This window comes from Gossypium hirsutum, chromosome D11 (assembly GCF_007990345.1).
Source record: "Gossypium hirsutum isolate 1008001.06 chromosome D11, Gossypium_hirsutum_v2.1, whole genome shotgun sequence".
NCBI classification, from domain to species: domain Eukaryota; kingdom Viridiplantae; phylum Streptophyta; class Magnoliopsida; order Malvales; family Malvaceae; genus Gossypium; species Gossypium hirsutum.
The window spans coordinates 71307945-71330282 of record NC_053447.1 but is presented as its reverse complement, the minus strand read 5'-3'; the positions used below and the strand labels follow the sequence as shown (position 1 = coordinate 71330282).

Sequence of the window (22338 nt, the reverse complement as noted above, 5' to 3'; positions counted from 1 at the left end):
AAAATTCATGTATAGTTTTGAGATTTATCCCATTTTTCCATTAACTTAATCATTAGCTTGAGCATTAAATGTTTGGTCAAATATAGGCAACTTGAATCTAATGTGTTAAAAGAAAAAAGAAATAATACTCTTAAATTTTATAATCTTGTCGTGTTTTTAATATGTTAGAATCAAGTTATTAATGTGATGAATTCGCAAGAATTGAAATTTAAAGCCTAAATTGACAACTGCAAAAATGAATCAATTTTATTGATATAATACTCACACTTTAAAGAATGAATTAAAATATTTTAAAATCTAAATAATAATTTGAGAATATTTAATAAAAATAATTGTATATAAAAATATAAATAATACTATATATTTAAAAAAATTATAGCACATTTATTATTTATGTCATATTCATGTTTGCACGATTGATTAATGCATACAAAGCACGATTTATTTATATATGTTAATTATGAGAAACTATATAAAAAGTTGGGCATAAAAAAAAAACCTAAAAAACTTAGGCAAGCACTACCTAACCATCAAACACATTGATGAAATTGTAAAATGCAAATATCATTATATAGATAATTTGAATAAAACGTATTTAAAAAATATTAAATTTTATTATTTTTATCATATTTTTAATATATTAAATCTAAGTTATCAATGTAAGGAGTATACATTTATTTAAAATGTTATCATATTCAAATTGTTATTTAAAGTTTAAATTGACAATTAGACAAATTAAATTGTTTTATTGATATAATATTAATAAAAATATTTAAAATATTATAAATCAATTTAAAATTTAAATAAATCTTATTGATATAATATTAATTAAAATATTCTAAAATTTAAATAGCATTCATGTTTATCTGATTGATTTTTTTTTGATGATTGTTTGAATAGATTAAACCGATTGATTGGATCGGTTGGATTGAGAATTAGTTGGGGTATCGATCTGGAAAATAGTTTCGAATTGGTTGAATCACGAATCAATATGAATTGAATTGGGAAAAAAAACCAGTTGAACTATTTTTTTTAATTTTTAAATTATTTATTTAAATGAACTGGTTGGATCAACGAACTGATGGCCTGACCAATTCGACCATCGGTCAAATTCTAAAAACATTGATTTTTTTTTAGGTATTTTACATGCAAGATTTTCAAAATTAGGTTGATGGTTGAACCTAAAGGTGCTAATGGGTCGCCTTTGGGCCCAGCTTAAGCATGATATTAATATACTTTATGCTTATCCAAGCTCGGCGTAACCCGAAATATGAATTTAAAATTTTACCTAAACCTGTCCATATTTGCAAAAGACTAACATCTCATTTTAGGCCCATCTATATTATTTTTAATTTTTAAAAATATTTATATTATATTGTTTTAATATTTAATAGTTTTATACATTTTTTTATTTATTGAATTGTTTTATATAGTAATTTTAACATTATTTTAATGTTTACATTAGAGTAATATTATATATTTAGTATAAATTTATTTTTTTAATGTATTCTAAATTACATAATATAAAATATTATAAACTTAAAAATGGGTCGAGTCAGGCCAGGTTTGAACATTCAAGCTCAATTTAGTAATCAGCTCGAGGGCGAGGTCGAAAGCAATTGCTTCGGCCATTGTTGGTTCAAACAGAAATCAAGCAAAGAAGTGTTTGGTTATTGCAAGAGGAGGAGTAAAATGAGAATGATCAGAACAAGATGAAACACAGATGTGGATCCATTCATGCATAGACTTGAGTATTTTTATTAATATTACCATCCAGAGAGTTGAGTATTTTTATTAATATTACCATCCACCCACCAAGAAGTATAATTAAATGAAAATGATGTTGATTGGTGGAAATGGTCCCATTGTGTTTAATGTTCGACAAATACTTGACAGTTGGGGTTATGCACAAATACAAAAACTTGGGCAAAATTTGTCAATGCGGGTCCCTACAAATAATTGAAATATGTCGGAGAAATAAGCTTCAAAAGCTGCACACACGGTAAAACCAATTAATAAGCTACAAAAGTAAAAAGAAGGAGCCAAACTCTAATTTTCTTTCATCATGCTTGTTTCTTTATTAAGCATAAAAGAATATCTTACTTTGCAAGAAACTAACACTCTCTTAACGTAAACAACACTTTTCAATAGAAAAAGAATGTAAAATGTTTTACTTTGTAAACCTCACCCGCCCACATTGTGAAATGGATTAGGCAAACAAAAGAAAATACCAAATTCGATAAAGTAATATTTGGGTTTAAATTTTACAATTGTTATTGTGTTAGAGTTTGAATTAATTTTTTTTTAAGTTAATTTCTGAATTTGATAATTGTTCTCAGATTTAAATTTGGATTAGACATTTATTCCCACTTTAGGGTTCAATATTGAACTTTTATTTTGTCAAAGTTAATATCTGAACTTAACAATTGTTTTCATATTAGGACCTGAAGTAACCAACTGTTCCCATGGCTTAGACTTTTGTTTTGTCCAAGTTAGCTTTTAAACTTAGTAATTGTTCTCATATTGGAGCCCGAACCTTTTTTAGATGAAATATCAAAGGCTAACTTGAATAAAAGAAAAAAGGATCTCAATGTGTAAACAATTGCCACGTTGAAGGATTAACTTGAAACAAAAAAGTTCAAGCTAGAATAATTACCAAATTCAAGCCAAATAGTGCATTAACCCCCCCAAAAAATACTTAAAATACGGTTAGCATTTGTTAGAATTGTGTGACCCAAATTCTAAGAGATTGCTTGCAAGTCAAGTTAAACAAAAATATATTTTCTTTCTAGAAGACTTAGTATTTTTTAGTATAATATATTTAGCATTTATTAGTATAGTTTATTTGACTTACTAATTTAGCCTATAAATAGGCTCTTTTACAATCTTAAAAAAAATGACACACCCATTAGATTAGAACTCATAACACATTCAGAGAATTTTGTGTTTACGTTCTGAGGGTTCTTTGTTTTTCGGGTTTTCGGGGTTTAGTTTTTATCTTCATCTTTTGTACTCTTCCTTCTTCTGCCATTATAGTAAAATTATTTTTGCCCGTGATTTTTTATCCTCTTTGGAGGAAATTTTCCAAGTTAAATTTGTGTGTTCATCTTCTCAATTTTTTCTACTTTTTTACTTGTTCGTTGCTTAATCGAGACGATCCTAACAAGTGGTATCAGAGCTAGTTTAATTTTCATAGATTAACCCGTTCAGAGATGGAAGCAACAAGGTTTGAAATTGAGAAGTTCGATGGTGAGACAAATTTCAATCTGTGGCAAGTTCGGATGATGGCAATTCTAGTTCAAAACGGCTTGAAAAAGGTTGTTACAGGGAAAAAGCATGAGAATCTAAATCAAACAGAATGGGAAGAGCTTGATAAAAAGGCCTTGTCTGCAATCCAGTTGTGCCTCGCGAATACAGTATTGCAGGAGGTATTGATGGAGAAGACCTCATTCGCCTTGTGGAAACAGTTAGAAACTCTTTATGCGACTAAGTCTCTGGCTAACCGTTTAGCGTTGAAACAACGTCTATTACGTTTCGCATGAACGAATGTGAGCTTCTTAGAGATCACATCAGTCAATTTGTTACTCTTTTAAATGATTTAAAGAACGTTGAGGTTCATATTGACGATGAAGATCAAGCTATGCTATTATTGTGCTCTTTACCCTCTTCATACAAGTCTTTTAGAGAGACCCTGATTTATGGCAGAGACAAACTCTCGTTCGAAGATGTGAAGGGTCATTTGTTGAGTAGAGACAAACTCGACAATGAGTTTGGTTTGAATAGCAAAGTAGATAGGCAAGCTTCCGTTTTGGTAGCATCAAAGAAACGAGACAAAATGTGTCGCTATTGTAAAAAGTTAGGTCACGTCAAAGCAGATTGTTATAAACTGCGAAATAAAAGAGCTGCTGAGAGTAACGAGGAAGATGTAGCTGGTGCTAATTTGGTCGATGAAGGCGGTGATGATTTCTTGTTAGTGTCAACGAGCGATAACTCCAAGCTTACGTCTGAGTGGATCCTAGATTCAGGATGTTCTTTCCACATGTGTCCCAATAGAGAATGGTTCTCCACATACAGTTCAGTTGAAGGTGGAGTTGTGCACATGGGAAACGATTCATCTAGTAAAATAATTGGTATTGGTACTGTTAAAATTAGGATACACGATGGGACGATTAGGATACTCTCAAATGTCAGGTATGTACCTGATTTACTAAAGAAGCTCATCTCATTGAGTATTTTAGACTTGAAAGGATGCAAAATCAACATCGAGTCGAGCGACATTAAAGTATCTCGTGGAGCTCTCGTTTTGTTAAAAGGTAAAAGAACTGGCAGTCTTTATATTCTGGAAGGTTCTACAGTGATCGGTGAAATCGGACGTCCCTTGTCCGTTACGGAGTCAAAGTCAACTCATTTGAAGCGGAGGCAACTTGGTCATAGGAGGGAAAAGGTATGACTGTTTCGTTGAAGAGAGGTTCTCTTTGGATGCAGGTTTTGAAAAGTTAGGGTACTGTATTTGTGAAAATCAGACCCGGGTTAGTTTTGATTTGGCAGTGCACAAGTCGAAGGCTAGAAGTCTTCCAGCTTCTAAGCATAGATTCGACTCAGTTAATTCTCTGCATAGTTCAAGATAGGCCCGTGGCGGGTTTTGGCAAAGATGGCATTGAAAGAATTCGTGTCAAGGTGGAGATTGTTAGAATTGTGTGACCCAAATTCTAAGAGATTGCTTGCAAGTCAAGTTAAACAAAAATATATTTTCTTTCTAGAAGATTTAGTATTTATTAGTATAATATATTTAGCATTTATTAGTATAGTTTATTTGACTTACTAATTTAGCCTATAAATAGGCTCTTTTACAATCTTAGAAAAAATTACACGCCCATTAGATTAGAACTCATAACACATTCAGAGAATTTTGTGTTTACGTTTTGAGGGTCTTTGTTTTTCGGGTTTTCGGGGTTTAGTTTTTATCTCCATCTTTTGTACTCTTCCTTCTTCTGCCATTATAGTAAAATTATCTTTGCCCGTGGTTTTTTATCCTCTTTGGAGGAATTTTTCCACGTTAAATTTGTGTGTTCATCTTCTCAATTTCTTCTACTTTTTTACTTGTTCGTTGCTTAATCGGGACGATACTAACAGCATTTAATGTATTATCAATGAAAATTTTTAATTTCACAAGTAGGTTTTAAATTCTATCACACCTTTCATTAAAAAAATATTATTTAACTTGAATCCCGTGTGTTAGTTTGATGGTCAGGGTGTTCACCGCCCCAAATGTAACTTGAGTTTAAATTGTGCTAGTAGCGTTATTATTGTTAGGGCTTTACTCTCGTCTTATAATTCACCAAAAAATAAATTATTTTACTTCACCTTCAAAAAGGTATGTGCCACCCACTTAACTTTGTTTGTTTAGTTTTTAAACTTCACCAGTAATATATGAAATAAATTTCCTTTAAAATAGAATAATAAATAAAATAAAAACATATAAAATGATTAGTTGCACTATCCATTTGCAAATCATAACCCAAAATATAAATTAGATTTTAAATTTCAAAACATTCTAATTGAATTCTCAAAGATTTTATAATCATACCAATTTGATTTTTTTAAGGATAAATCTCAAAATTATAATGAACTTTAATTTATTGTGCAATTTGATATATGAACTTTGATTTGGTGCAATTATATATATATATATATATGAAACTTTAATTTTGATTTAATTATACACATTTAAAGAAATAAATACATCAATTTATTTTTTGTAGTGGATAAATATAATTATTTGTTTATGCAATATATAAACATAAACCATTGTTACATCAATAATTGTGTTAACAATTTGTGAGGATTGGATCAAATCGAAATTTCAATTATAAAATTACACAAAATCAAAATTCATGTATAAAATTATACATTAGGCTAAAATTTATGTATAGTTTTGAGATTTATCCCATTTTTCTATTAACTTAATCATTAGCTTGAGCATTAAATGTTTGCTCAAATATAAGCAACTTGAATCTAATGTGTTAAAAGAAAAAAGAAATAATACTCTTAAATTTTATAATCTTGTCATGTTTTTAATATGTTAAAATCAAGCTATTAATGTGATGAATTCGCAAGAATTGAAATTTAAAGCCTAAATTGACAACTACAAAAATAAATTAATTTTATTGATATAATACTCACACTTTAAAGAATAAATTAAAATATTTTGAAATCTAAATAATAATTTCAGAATATTTAATAAAAATAATTGTATATAAAAATATAAATAATACTATATATTTTAAAAATTTATAACACATTTATTATTTATGTCATACTCATGTTTTGCACGGTTGATTAATGCATACAAAGCACGATTTATTTCCATATGTTAATTATGAGAAACTATATAAAAAGTTGGGCATAAAAAAAAAAAGAAGAAAAACTTAAAAAACTGAGGCAAGCACTACTTAACCATCAAACACATTGATGAAATTATAAAATGCAAATATCATTATATAGATAATTTGAATATAACGTATTTAAAAAATATTAAATTTTATTATTTTTATCATATTTTTAATATATTAAATCTAAATTATCAATGTAAGGAGTATACATTTATTTAAAATGTTATCATATTCAAATTCTTATTTAAAGTTTAAATTGACATTTAGACAAATTAAATCGTTTTATATAATATTAATTAAAATATTTTAAATTTTATAAATCAATTTAAATTTTAAATAAATCTTATTGATATAATATTAATTAAAATATTTTAAAATTTAAATAGCATTCATGTTTACCTGATTGATTTTTTTTTGATGATTGTTTGAATAGATTAAATCGATTGATTAGATCGGTTGGATTGAGAATTAATTGGAGTATCGATCTGGAAAATAGTTTCGAACCGGTTGAATCACAAATCGATATGAATTGAATTGGGAAAAAAACCAGTTGAACTATTTTTTTAATTTTTAAATTATTTATTTAAATGAACTGGTCGGATCAATGAACTGATGGTCTGACCAATTCGACGATCGGTCTAATTCTAAAAACATTAATTTTTTTAGGTATTTTACATGCAAGATTTACAAAATCAAGTTGATGGTTGAACCTAAAGGTGCTCATGGGTAGCCTTCGGGCCAAGTTTAAGCATGATATTAATATATTTTATGCTTGTCCAAGCTGGGCGTAACCCGAAATATGAATTTAAAATTTTACCTAAACCTGTCCATATTTGCAAAAAACTAACTCAATCCCATTTTAGGTCCATCCATATTTGCAAAAAACTAATATTTTTACCCAAATATCGGGTGGGCCTTTGAGCCTGGGCAGATAACCCGACCAATGAACAGATCTAGTTGAACCGATCAAATCATTACTTGAACAGGTCTAACGGATACATCTGATTCAATTGAATAAGTTGTTTTAAATTAAAATAATATAAAAAATCAATTCAACCAACCCATTCAATTAATTTGTGAATTAACTGATCTAACATTTTATTATAAACTGATACCTAAATCGATTTCAAATCTAATGAACCAATCTACTTCAACTTTTTAAAAATATATCATCATATTCATATTACCGTCCACCATGATTGACAAATACAAAGCACAATTCATTTTCACATGTTAATTAAGTATTAACTTAATTTTTTTAAAATTAAAATAGAGTTATTAAATGAGAATAGTTTATTAAATTAAAATAAAGTTATTACTTAATTAGAATTCTAAGTATCTTAATTATCACTTAACTAATATTAGATTTAATTAAAAAAATTAATAGAAATACCATGCATGCCTTATTGAAAAACCAGAAGTAATAATAAAACTGATCACCCATAAATGTAATCCAAATAGAAAAATAAATTATAATTATAAACTATTCTCATCAAATTTAGTAAATTTTTTAAATAAACTATTCTCATCAAATTACCAAAATAATACATAAAATGCGAATTAGTTTATACTTTTTTAAATAGCTTTACTTTAGGTAAAATATATTTACTTTAATGATAAAATAAAGGGCTTTTATGAGTAAAAATCATAGATTAAGAGCTTATTTAACTACAAAAATAGGTTGAGGGCTTATTTATTAAATAAAAAAGTGAGTTGAAGGGAAATAAAAATAAAATAATAAATAAGGAGAACTTAGAAGGCAATTAACCACATTTTAATTTTAGTGCACCCCGAACGCCACACTTCAATTCACTTTCAAAATTTAAAATGGTAAATTTACACGTCAAATCCTTAAAACTACAGATGGTTACATTTTAGTCCTTTGGCACCATTGGTGCCGCCAATCTCTTTGGCACCTTTGGGGCCGCCAATGTGATTGGCCTGATCAGGCTATTGTCTGGTTTTTTTTTTCTGTTTTTTGGTATATTTTGGTAAATAAAAAAATTATAATATTTTAATAAATAAAAAAAAATTATAATATTTTTGTTATTTTTTTATTTTTTTTTATAATAATTTTGTAAAAAACCCGAAAGAAGTTTTTTTTTGGTAACGGAAAAAAGAACTGCAACCCTAAGATGAATTTTCCCGCCATGAACAACGGGAGACAAACTCCAGCGGTGGAGACGGCGGCGGACTCGAGTTCGAGTGCTTTCTCGTTCATTTCGAAAGGGTGGAGAGAAGTACGTGATTCGGCCGACGCGGATTTACGGCTCATGAAAGACAGAGCGAACTCGTTCAAGAATATCGCAGCGAGTTTCGATAGGGAAATTGAGAACTTGATTTTACTCAGCGACACCGACTTTTACGGTACCGCCGATCCGACAATATTCGGAGTTCGAATTCATGAAGAAACTTCATCCTAAGATATCGGAGTTTCGTCGGGTTTATTCAGCGCCGGAGATTAGCCGGAAAGTGATGGAGAAATGTGGACCGAGGGCGAACTTAGGGATAGACTTGTCGAGAATAAGGAGTACGATCGCGGCGGAGGTGTTTGGAACCATGGAGGAGGATATGAAAGGAATTATCGAATTTAATAAGGTGAGGAGTGAGAAGCTTAACGAGGAAGGGCAATTTGGGGAATGGGAACCAATTCGAGTGTTGAAGACAAGGTTCAGGGAGTTTGAGAAGAAAAATTCGACAGTTGAAATTTTTGCTGGATTTAAGAATAATGAGTTTGTGGAGAAAGTTAAGTCGAGTTTGGTAAGGTTCTGCTTTTGTAGTGGCTGAGACTTGAAACTACCTTTGCTTTTTTGATGTTAATTTATTTGTGTGAAGTAGTTAGGAGTTAATCTTTAAGTTTTAGAAGGGCATAAAATTAATGGATGCTTTATACAGGGATTTTTTGTTGTAGAATACTCTAACTGGAACCTTTTAGGAAGTGGAGAATTTTGATTAATATAGAGTGCCTGCTGTAATTACAGACTTGAAGTGTTTAGGATACTGAATTGTCTAACTAAATCAAAATGTTAGAAAATCTCAGAAGTCCATTGGAGGTTTTAATAAGCTTGACTGATTTTTTATGTTAAAAAATAATTTAATGGGTCTTAGAAGATTCATTCTCTTCCTAGTCAAGGGTTTGATTGAATCTTAGACCGTGACTGTTAAGTGGGAAATTCTATTGTTTCATTTTTTATTTTGGTTTCTTGGATGTAGTTTAAATCAGAATGGGCATGTCAGTGATTTGAATGAAGACGGTGTATTTATGATTTAAAAGGATATGAAAATTATGGTAATGTTTGGATTCTAGGGCCTTCATTAACTTGTAAACTATCCGCCAAAATAAACACGGTAGTTATGGCTTTTAAAGGCCAAATCCAATGGACATTTATTATTGTCTAGTAAGAGGACCATCAAATAATGGCTGCTTTAGAATTATTGTCTTAATCTATTGGTTCATATCCCCAGGCTATAGATGCAGTGAGTACTGTTGCAAAGAGCATGCTTCCAGACCTGAAGGGTAGTAAGGCTGGTTTTCCTGCTTTAGTTCTATTGCATTCATTGACCTCTAACAGTGAGTGTTAGCTTAGCCTAATTGGTTATTTGGTCCTTCTTTTACTTTGATACACTTAGTACTTCAAAAGTAGTATCTGAACTGATTCAATTTCCCTATTAGGAAGTACCATTTTCTTTTCTTACTGATTAGGCATTGTTCAGAAGAGCAATTAGGTCATGATATTTAGGAGGAAGTATATACCTTTTCTTTTGACCAATCAATTACACCAGGGCAATTGAAACAAATATTCTTTAATTTGTATTATGGGAATCACTTACTCTTGGTGCCATGCTAATAAAGTATAAATTTATTTGTTTAGAACATAAAGTTTCTGTGATGGAAAAAGTGGTGTAACTTGAAGCATAATAATTTTAGTTTGCTCACCCTATAACTTTCAATAAAAGCAGGAGTTTTGTTCTATTTGTTGCTAACCATCCAGCTCTAATTTATGGTTTTTAGTTCTATGTTGAACATTTTAGCTTTCAAATCTTCTGTTTGTATATTCTAGATGTTTATGTTATGATCTTTTTATCTTGATTACTGTAATTTGAAAATCCTTTTGGAATGTGTGTTTATTTTGCAGAAAGCAATTTGCAAGGAGCCTCAAGAGTCAAAGGTTCCCCCGTCTCTTCCTTTTAGTGATAAATTTTGATTTTCTTGATGCAGTCATGCCATTTATACATTTCTGCGAAATTTTTCTGTTTATTGTCAAGGATCAATTTCATAACAATGTCATGCAAAAATCATAAAAGATATTTAAAAGGTTATAAAATTAAAATGGTTCTTTATAAAAGAATCAAGACTGAAACTCCGTTGTGATGTTAGGCAATAACTAGGCTGTCGAGTTGGGTCTTTTTAGCTACTGGATGCTTGCATTTATTGGATGGTTGGTTATTTGGTAGGGATTAGGACAGATTTTATAATTTTCTTTATATTCCTAGCTTAGCTCCATTGGTGGGGAGTCCACATATGTATTTTAAAATAAATTCCTATCAAAATGGCTTGAATTTAAATGTATACTTCATCCTCTGCCGCATCTTTCGGTTTCTTTCATACTTACATAACCCACACAGAGAAGACGAAGAAGGTTCGATTTTTTTCTTTGCCCGTATAATTAAACTTTGGGTTTTCTTGTTGTTGTAAATTTTTTTGTTTGTAATTTGTTGATGAGCCTGAAATTAAGTGAAATCGTCTTCTCTGTGTATAGGGTTTTCGCTCCTTTCATTTATCTTCCTCGTCGTCAAGGTAATGCTTTCATTTCTCGGTTTATTTTGTGTTCATTTGTCTTCATCGTCGTCTTCTCGGTTTATGGGACGTATTCTGCAATGCTTTCATTTCTTTTATATAGGTAATGCTTTCAATTGTTTGGAATAAATGTCTTGTTGGTGGTGACGATAGGTTGGAAATGAGTTGGAGTTTAGCATAGATTATCTTGACAGTCTTGGATGAATTTTAGGACTTACTGTCTGCTTTATGTTTCTTTATTTTGCTTACTGTCTTGGATGAGTTTTCTTGACAGTCTTGTTAATATCATTTTATTTTGCTGCTGACTGTCTGCTTTATGTTTCTTTCCATAGGTTTAGAGATTTATTGTTTGATGAAAGTACACTGGGGCTAACTGATGCATAATCAAATTTAGACTTCGTTTAAATCACAAATTTTATTTATTTGTTTGGTTTTCTTTCTTGAAATTCAATTCTTTTACTTGGTAACAAATCTTGCAGCTTAGAAAGGAATATGAACACAGAATTTACTGTTTCTGTAGCAGTTTTTTGTTTCTCTATTTTCTCTTTCTGTACCATGTTTTGTTCCTTTAGCCATTTTTGCTTGTGTAGCTTAATTTATTATCAATAAAGAGCATTTTCTCTTGTGTAGCCATTTTATCTAGTATGTTTTGTTTTTCTATCATTTACACACTGCTGTTACTGAAAATTGTAAATCTAAATTCAACCGAATGACAGGAATTATACAACAACTAACTTCAAATAAAAACATGATTTTAATCCATTGTTTTAAATAAAATTAGAAATGATTTTTAAAAAGAAGATAGAGACATGAATATTGATTGTTAAATCAGAAATAAACATAAATATGTTATTTATTCGGACAAATAACTTTATTTTATTATTCTATAGAATACCTTGAGGCTGTTTTAAATTTTAAATAAGAGGATAGATATATTTTGAATTTATAATTTTTTTATTCTTTTACCCAAATAATAACACTTCTTTTATTTCAATATGTATTTTATTTTATTTAATAATACTTAAACTATTATTTTGTTATATATTTTAATCCATACGATACCGGAAAATCATAGCACGTGAAGCTATTAAAAAAAAGTAAAATTTCTGTAGAAGAAATTTTTTTATTATAAAAAGTATATTAAAATTTAAAATAATATTTGTGCAACGATGATAAGATAAACGCCTGCCAAAGTCAATTATTTGGTATGGATGCATGTTTTACTTAATTTATATTCTCGAAATTTTAAAATAAATGAAACCCAATTGTTAGTGTTGATAATTAAGGGGATTTTGATTTTTACCAACCATCTTTTTTGGACTATGCTATTTTCTTAATCTGGTTGAAATAAGTATGAAAACTTTTTTTGACCAATCTTTTTAGGGTTGAGCATTCGGTCGAATCGGATCTAAAATTTTCGAGTTAATTAAGTTTTCAAATTTTATTTTATCATTCTAATTATATCTGAAGTTTTCTCGAATCGAGTCGAGTGAGATGGAATTCGAATCGAATCGAATATATTTGTTTGAGTTAAATTTTAAAAAATAATTTTGGGTCCTTGTAATCACTGTCACCTAGCGTAATAAAATTTGTCCACCTTAATCAATTTTTTATTAACTTTTATCACCTCATAATTTATTTATTACTTTTTTATATATTGGTTAGCTTCTTTGCTATCTTAGTTGTTTCAGTTATCTTCAGATTCTTGCCACTATGTATTTTGGAATTAAAAAATATATTAAATGTAAAAATATTATTTTTAATAAAAGTTATTTTAAAAATAAAATGTGAAATTGATACCAATATAAAATTTTTACATTAATATTTTATGGCATAATTTATAATTCAATTTTAATATAAATATTCAATATGACTAAACAATTCAATAATATAAATAATATAAAATTTTTTGGACTACGCTATTTTCTTAAATAAAATAAATCGCATAAAAATAAAATCTTATCCTTTCATAAACAAATTACTTTGATACAAATTCAAGTTAAATATTTATTTGGATAAAAACTAAAATTAATTTTTGACACTTTCGAAATTAATATTTTATAATATAAAATAACAATGTAAATTATTTAAATAAAATTCAGTATTTTTTTTAAGAAAAATGCCATATTGGTTTATATTTGAAAAACATAACATAATTACATTATACACAACTTACATAATGCTTAACTTACATAACTTACATTATACACAACTTACATAACTTACATAACCCTATAATACACAACTTACATAACTTACATAATACACAATTTACATAACTTACATAATACATAACTTACGTAATACACAACTTACACAACTTACATAATACACAACTTACATAACTTACATAATACACAGCTTACATAACTTATATAATACACAATTTACATAATTTACATAATATATAAATTTATATCATATCAGTGGTTATAAAACTTATTTATACTTATAAATGAACAACTTACCCGATGTTAGCATTATGGATATGTGGATGACAAATTGTATCCTTCTATAAATTTTAGCTAATCTATCTGCTTAACCCCCCAAAGGCAAGAAAAAAGCACACAAACTTATTTATACATTCAGAGGTACAACAGGTGAATGTGTAATCCTTAAGTCCTAGAATGACAGGTGTTGAAGGGAGCGGAGTAGATATGCTTCATTCAGACTTTGGTACGGCTAAGGTCGTACCCTAGGGCTAGAAACTCTACCTTCTAGAATGATCGAAGTGCCATCTTCTGATTTTAAATCAACTCGATAGGTAAGATTATTTTTCATGACCAAATTCTGCAGAACAAATGCCAGCTTCAGGGTTGAGCTATTTTTCCTATCCCATGGTTTTAGTTATAGAAATAAAAAGTGTGGGCATCAGAATTCTGGTCTATCTAATCTGGTCATATATGCACATTAACAACATCCTTTTCTTTTTTTGAACTAATATTGAAAATACCAATTGAAATCCGAACTTAAGACAAATAATTTTTTAGGTTTAGTCAACGTTGTTTGAATCGGACCAAGATCTTGGTTTGGAGAAGGGCATTGAATCGATTGACCCAGGAACCAGTATGGATGATTGTATTGGGCGAAAAACTGGTTGAACCTGGCTGTTGAATCATGTTTTTATTTTTTATGAACTTTTTAATTATTTATTTAATTGCACCGGTTGAACCAATGAATCAGTGGCCTGATCAATTTTACTATTGGTCCAGTTTCGAAAACCTTTGATTTTTGAGAATCATGTTCATCTTTTGCTACGTAAAGAAGTCCAAGTTGATTTTTATCTTGAATCAAGTTAAGTTTTGAAAGTAAATTTGATAAGCTGGAATTGAGTTTTGAGGTGTAAACACTAATGGGAATGTGAATTTTTACTACTACAGATGAGGATGAGGAAGCCCAATGTTTGGCCCTTTCTTAAACTTGGAATCAAAAAGCATAGACAACGGATTTGTGTTTGGCCACCATTTGTGCACAAAATATGGAGTAATGTTTTTAGTAACAGTAAGTGTTTCTTCTACATTTGGACACTGCTCGGTCTATACGAGATCAGTTTTATCATACTGTATATTGATATTTATAGTTTGCAAGTTCATTGTTGCTATATAGAGGGAATTGATGGGCTAGCATCCTCCTAGGAGACTTTGATATAAAATTTAAATAAACCTTATTGATATAATATTAATTAAAACATTTTAAAATTAAAATAGCATTCATGTTTAATGATTAATTGTTTTAATGATTATTTGAATAGATTAAATCGATTGATTGGATCGGTTAGATTGAGGATTAGATGAGATATCGATCTGAAAAATAATTTTAAACCGATTAAATCACAAATCGATATGAACTGAATTGAAAAAAAAATCAGTTGAACTATTTTTAAAATTTTAAAATTATTTATTTAAACGAACTGGTTGGATGAACGGAAAAAAGTTAAACAATATATTCTCACGCTCTGTTAGATCCGAAAGAAGTTTTCCTTTTTGGGGGTAACGGAAAAAAGAGCTGAACCCTAAGATGAATTTTCCCGCATGAACAACGGGAGACAAACTCCGGCGGTGGAGACGGCGGCGGACTCAAGTTCGAGTGCTTTCTCGTTCATTTCGAAAGGGTGGAGAGAAGTACGTGATTCGGCCGACGCGGATTTACGGCTCATGAAAGACCGAGCGAACTCGTTCAAGAATATCGCAGCGAGTTTCGATAGGGAAATTGAGAACTTGATTTACTCAGCGACACCGAATTTTACGGTACCGCCGATCCGACAATCTTCGGAGATCGAATTCATGAAGAAACTTCATCCTAAGATATCGGAGTTTCGTCGGGTTTATTCGGCGCCGGAGATTAGCCGGAAAGTGATGGAGAAATGTGGACCGAGGGCGAACTTAGGGATAGACTTGTCGAGAATAAGGAGTACGATCGCGGCGGAGGTGTTTGGAACCATGGAGGAGGATATGAAAGGAATTATCGAATTTAATAAGGTGAGGAGTGAGAAGCTTAACGAGGAAGGGCAATTTGGGGAATGGGAACCAATTCGAGTGTTGAAGACAAGGTTCAGGGAGTTTGAGAAGAAAAAATCGACAGTTGAAATTTTTGCTGGATTTAAGAATAATGAGTTTGTGGAGAAAGTTAAGTCGAGTTTGGTAAGGTTCTGCTTTTGTAGAATACTCTAACTGGAACCTTTTGGTAAGGTTCATCGAGCAAGTCGTCAGCATCGTAAAGTACATCTTTCAGCTTTTCAAGCCAATCCTTGACGAGTTGGCTGGTCACGGATCGCTCTTCTGCGTCAAGAAGCACAGCTTTGACTGTAGAGACGGTGCTTTTGAGGTCGTCGAGGTCATCTTTGAGATTCCACCACAGTCCAATTTGAGAGACAGTAAAGGAGCTCAATTTAGCAATAAGCTCTACGGCGAGGTCGAAAGCAATTGCTTCGGCCATTGCTGGTTCAAACAGAAATCAAGCAAAGAAATGTTTGGTTATTGCAAGAGGAGGAGTAAAATGAGAATGATTGGAACGAGATGAAACACAGATGTGGATCCATACATGCAGAGACTAAAGTATTTTTATAGATGTTACCATCCACCTACCAAGTAGTATAATTAAATGAAAATAATGTTGATTGGTGGAAATGGTCCCATTGTGTATAATGTTTGACAAAAACAAAAACGTGGGCAAAATTTGTCAATGCGGGTCCCTACAAATAATTGAAATATGTAGGAGAAATGAGGCAAAACCAATTACTAAGCTACAAAAGTAAAAAGGAGGAGCCAAACTCTAATTTTCTTTCATCATGCTTGTTTCTTTATTAAGCATAAAAGAATATCTTACTTTGCAAGAAACTAACACTCTCTTAACGTAAACAACACCTTTCAATAAAAAAGTTCAAACTAGAATAATTACTAAATTCAAGCCAAGTAGTGCATTAACCCCCAAAAAATACTTAAAATAAGGTTAGCATTTAATGTATTATCAATGAAAATTTTTAATTTCACAAGTAGATTTTAAATTCTATCACACCTTTCATTAAAAAACATTATTTAACTTAAATCTCGTGTGTTGATTTGATAGTCAGGATGTTCACCGCCCCAAATGTGACTTGAGTTTAAATTGTGCTAGTAGCGTTATTATTGTTAGGGCTTTACTCTTCTCTTATAATTCACCAAAAAATAAATTATTTTACTTCACCTTAAAAAAGGTATGTGTTGTTTGTTTAGTTTTTAAACTTCACAAGTAATATATGAAATAAATTTCCTTTAAAATAGAATAATAAATAAAATAAAAACATATAAAATGATTAGTTGCACTATCCATTTGCAAATCATAACCCAAAATTTAAATTAGATTTTAAATTTCAAAACATTCTAACTGAATTCTCAAGATTTTATAATCATACCAATTTGATTTTTCTAAGGATAAATCTCAAAATTATAATGAACTTTAATTTATTGTGCAATTTGATATATGAACTTTGATTTGGTGCAATTATATATATATATGAAACTTTAATTTTGATTTAATCATACACATTTAAAAAATAAATACATCAATTTATTTTTTGTAGTGGATAAACATAATTAATTGTTTATGCAATATATAAACATAAACCATTATTATATCAATAATTGTGTTAAAAATTTGTGAAAATTTGATCAAATCGAATTTTCAATTATAAAATTGTACAAAATTAAAATTCTTGTATAAAATTATACATTAGGCTAAAATTCATGTATAGTTTTCGAGATTTATCCCATTTTTTTATTAGCTTAATCATTAGCTTGAGCATTAAATGTTTGCTCAAATATAGGCAACTTGAATCTAACGTGTTAAAAGAAAAAAGAAATAATACTCTTAAATTTTATAATCTTATCGTGTTTTTAACATGTCAAAATCAAGTTATTAATATGATGAATTCGCAAGAATTGAAATCTAAAGCCTAAATTAACAACTACAAAAATAAATTAATTTTATTGATATAATACTCACACTTTAAAGAATGAATTAAAATATTTTAAAATCTAAATAATAATTTGAGAATATTTAATAAAAATAATTGTATATAAAAATATAAATAATACCACATATTTTAAAAAAAGTATAACACATTTATTATTTATATCATATTCATGTTTGCACGATTGATTAATACATAAAAAGCACGATTTATTTCCATATGTTAATTATGAGACACTATATAAAAAGTTGGGCATAAAAAAAAAAAGAAGAAAAACTTAAAAAACTTAGGCAAGCACTACTTAACCATCAAACACATTGATGAAATTGTAAAATGCAAATATCATTATATAGATAATTTGAATATAATGTATTTAAAAAATATTAAATTTTATTATTTTTGTCATATTTTTAATATATTAAATCTAAATTATCAATGTAAGGAGTATACATTTATTTAAAATGTTATCATATTCAAATTGTTATTTAAAAGTTTAAATTGACAATTAGACAAATTAAATCGTTTTATTGATATAATATTAATTAAAATATTTTAAAATTTAAATAGCATTCATGTTTACTTGATTGATTTTTTTTTTATGATTGTTTGAATAGATTAAATCGATTGATTGGATCGGTTGGATTGAGGATTAGTTGAGGTATCAATCTGAAAAATAGTTTCGAACCGATTAAATCACAAATCGATATGAACTGAATTGGAAAAAAAACCAGTTGAACTATTTTTTTAATTTTTAAATTATTTATTTAAATGAATTGGCTGAATCAACGAACTGATGGCCTGACCAGTTCGACCATCGGTCTAGTTCTAAAAACATTGATTTTTTTTAGGTATTTTACATGCAAGATTTTCAAAACCAGGTCGATGGTTGAACCTAAAAGTGCTCATGGGTCGCCTTCGGGACAAGCCTAAGCATGATATTAATATACGTTTTGCTTGTCCAAGCTCGGCGCAGCTCGAAATATGGATTTAAAATTTTATCCAAATCAGTCCATATTTGCAAAAGACTAACCCAATCCCATTTTAGGCCCACCCATATTAGTTTTATTTTTTAAAAATATTTATATTATATTATTTTAATATTTAATAGTTTTATACATTTTTTATCTATTTAATTATTTTATATAGTAATATTAATATTATTTTAATGTTTACATTAGAGTAATATTATGTATTTAATATAAGTTTATTTTTTTAATGTATTCTAAATTACATAATATAAAATATTATAAACTTAAAAATGGGCTGAGTCAGGTCAGGTTTGAACATTCAAGCTCGAACTCGACCCATATTTTAAATGGGCATAAATTTTTTGCACAAACCCATCTTTTGAGCCTAATATTTTTACCCAAATATCGGGTGAGCCTTTGAGCCTAGACAGATAATCCGATCCATGAACAGGTCTAGTTAAACCGATCAAATCATCAGTTAGATGGCTCTAACCGATACATCTAGTTTAATAGAATAATTGTTTTAAATTAAAATAATATAAAAAAATCAATTCAGCCAACCAATTCAATTAATTTATAAATGAACTAATCTAACATTTTATTATAAACCGATACCTAAATCAATTTCGAAACTAATCAACCAATCTACTTCAACTTTAAAAATATATCTTCATGTTCATTTTACCGTACACCATGAAGAAACTTGATTTACTCAGCGACACCGAATTTTAAGGTACCGCCGATCCGACAATCTTCGGAGATCGAATTCATGAAGAAACTTCATCCTAAGATATCGGAGTTTCGTCGGGTTTATTCGGTGCCGGAGATTAGCCGGAAAGTGATGGAGAAATGTGGACCGAGGGCGAACTTAGGGATAGAGTTGTCGAGAATAAGGAGTACGATCGCGGCGGAGGTGTTTGGAACCATGGAGGAGAATATGAAAGGAATTATCGAATTTAAGAAGGTGAGGAGTGAGAAGCTTAACGAGGAAGGGCAATTTGGGGGATGGGAACCAACTCGAGTGTTGAAGACAAGGTTCAGGGAGTTTGAGAAGAAAAAATCGACAGTTGAAATTTTTGCTGGATTTAAGAAGAATGAGTTTGTGGAGAAAGTTAAGTCGAGTTTGGTAAGGTTCTGCTTTTGTAGTGGCTGAGACTTGAAACTACCTTTTCTTTTTTGATGTTAATTTATTTGTGTGAAGTAGTTAGGAGTTAATCTTTAAGTTTTAGAAGGGCATAAAATTAATGGATGCTTTATACAGGGATTTTTTGTTGTAGAATACTCTAACTGCAACCTTTTAGGAAGTGGGGAATTTTGATTAATATAGAGTGCCTGCTGTAACTACAGACTTGAAGTGTTTAGGATACTGAATTGTCTAACATATATCTGTCTATTGTAGGTGGAGTTTATGATTTTCATTTCTATATTACCATCAACACTACATATTATTATAACTTTTTTTTCATTACTTAAACTTTATTATTGTTAACACTAATGGTGTTTATGAGTTGCTTTGGTGAGATATTTTATTATTATTATAAATTTAGCATCATTATATATATACATGTATGGTAACATAAGGCTATTCAAACGTTTATATAGAGAGCTAATAACCGTTGATAAGTTCTATATGTTACCGTTATGTTATCGTTTATATATAATCATGTTTCCACAAGGTGTACATACATATATATATATATATAGAGGTGATCAAATGCGTTAATATATATTATTAACAGTGGTGGCATTTTATTTATTATTAACATTAATATTTTCAGTTAATTCTTCAAAATAAAGTAATACAACTAAGTTAAACAATTAATTAGACATGACTGCTTCGTTAGAAAAATTTTAATTTTTAATTTATTGTTTACATACATACGAAACTCCTAATGAGATAACGATATTACAATTAATAGAACACATTGCTCATACCCAAAACGCCTTAAATTAAATCTCACCTAAATGAAATAAATGACAACTAAAATAAAATAACAAATCATAAAAATAATAACAAAGTATATGAAACCCCTGTCAAATCGTAAAGCATAACCTCTCTTTAAAAAATCATCTTTCATCCTCAAAACCATGCCCCAAGAGAAAGGAAAAACCCCAAACACCTAAAAATTATCATACTGCTTGCTTAAATTTAAACAAGTCAAGTCTACACTTCAATCTATTTCAAATCCTCTCTCGTTCAAAGAAGGATTACAACCATTGATTGAACCAAACCTTGAAACAGCTTCCAATAAAACCAAATAATTATTTCACCCGTATGTCAAAGAATAAGTCCACTAAAAAAATTATCTATTAGGCTATCAACACCTATAAAAAGTAAAACTTAATTCACAAAGTATTACAACTCGAATTTTTTAATGATAACATTATAAGGTTATAGGAAGAATAAGTAATTGTATAACACCCCCAACCCAGCATAAAAGTTAATTATGACCGAATATTGAGGAATATTTACATCAACTTGTTCAAAAATTTTTGTTCTAATTAAACTCAGTGCATGTTTCGAAAGCATAAAAATTGACAAAACTCTCATAGATGTTTAGAAAACCTAAAGTCTGAAAACACCTATTTAGAACCTATAATTTGAATTCAAAATTGCGTGTTTTGAAAGTACTAATGTTGGCAGATTATTTCCAATACTAAGGCAAATATTTATTAAAAACCAACTATTGGTTTACAGAAAAATACATGATTACTTAATCGTTGCAGGAGAAACTTCAGATTTCTCAGTTTTGAAAACAAAATTTTAGTTTGATAACTCCTACAATTATGTAGTCTAATGTTAAAAATATGAAATCCAACAAAAAGAACGATAATCAAAACCCAGTCCAAAATGACTTTACAGTCCAAAAAGTCAACCATCTTATTTATTTAATCGAGAAAACAATTCAAACTCTCACACGCCGTTCGATCCCAAACTCAAGATTACCTTAAAAGTCAAAGATTAAACAAATGGGTGAGCTATAAAGCTCAGTGTGTAACAAACTCAAACCTAGAACTCAAATAACACAGCAAGCAATTCACAGAATCACAAAGACTTTCATAACGATGATTTGAGCAAAACTGAGAATGCGTGCTTATGTCAATGCAATATTTTTCCAAAAAACGTAATGCTGGTTTTTTTTATATAGAAAACATCCTACCCAACTCCGATACACACCAAATAGAGTTCCCAAAAACTCGTCTATCCAATCACACCAACATAATAATTCTGGTCAATGCCACCAGAGATTGAAGTTAAAACAATCAGATCGAATATATGTGGACAAGCCACTATATTGTAGCCAAGTTGTCAAAATAACATATGTGTGTGGTCGAGCCACCATAAATGTAGAGAGAAATGTGAATAAATCACCAGATAATGTAGATGATTAAACAGCTGACACTTTCTCCATACCATAATATCCCAACCCCAATGCATTGTGACGTGGCATGCATAAACTGAAACAGAATGATAAGCATGTTGAACATGCATTCATATTCTTAACAAAAATTAGTAAGCATGTGATTTCATGCTTTGTATATAGATATATCATAATTACAAATCACCTTAACAGAAAAGCCACAATGTCACATGCATGGTCATATGGCCGATTTAGAAATACAAATTAACAAAATCACACATCATACACACATATACAGACATAGCGAATCAGAACATACCATGAGAGCTATCAGTATCAGATCATGCAAATATATTCCACATACCTTAAA

The 22338-nt window shown here is 29.6% G+C and overlaps 1 long non-coding RNA gene across 1 annotated transcript; it reads left to right on the top strand.

Moving 5' to 3' along the window:
* The first annotated feature begins 8490 nt into the window (after positions 1-8490).
* On the top strand, positions 8491-11823 carry LOC107934587 (uncharacterized). Its single transcript, XR_005920848.1, has 3 exons — positions 8491-9152; positions 10529-11032; positions 11153-11823. It is a non-coding gene; the product is annotated as an uncharacterized lncRNA (long non-coding RNA).
* The last annotated feature ends 10515 nt before the right edge of the window (positions 11824-22338 follow it).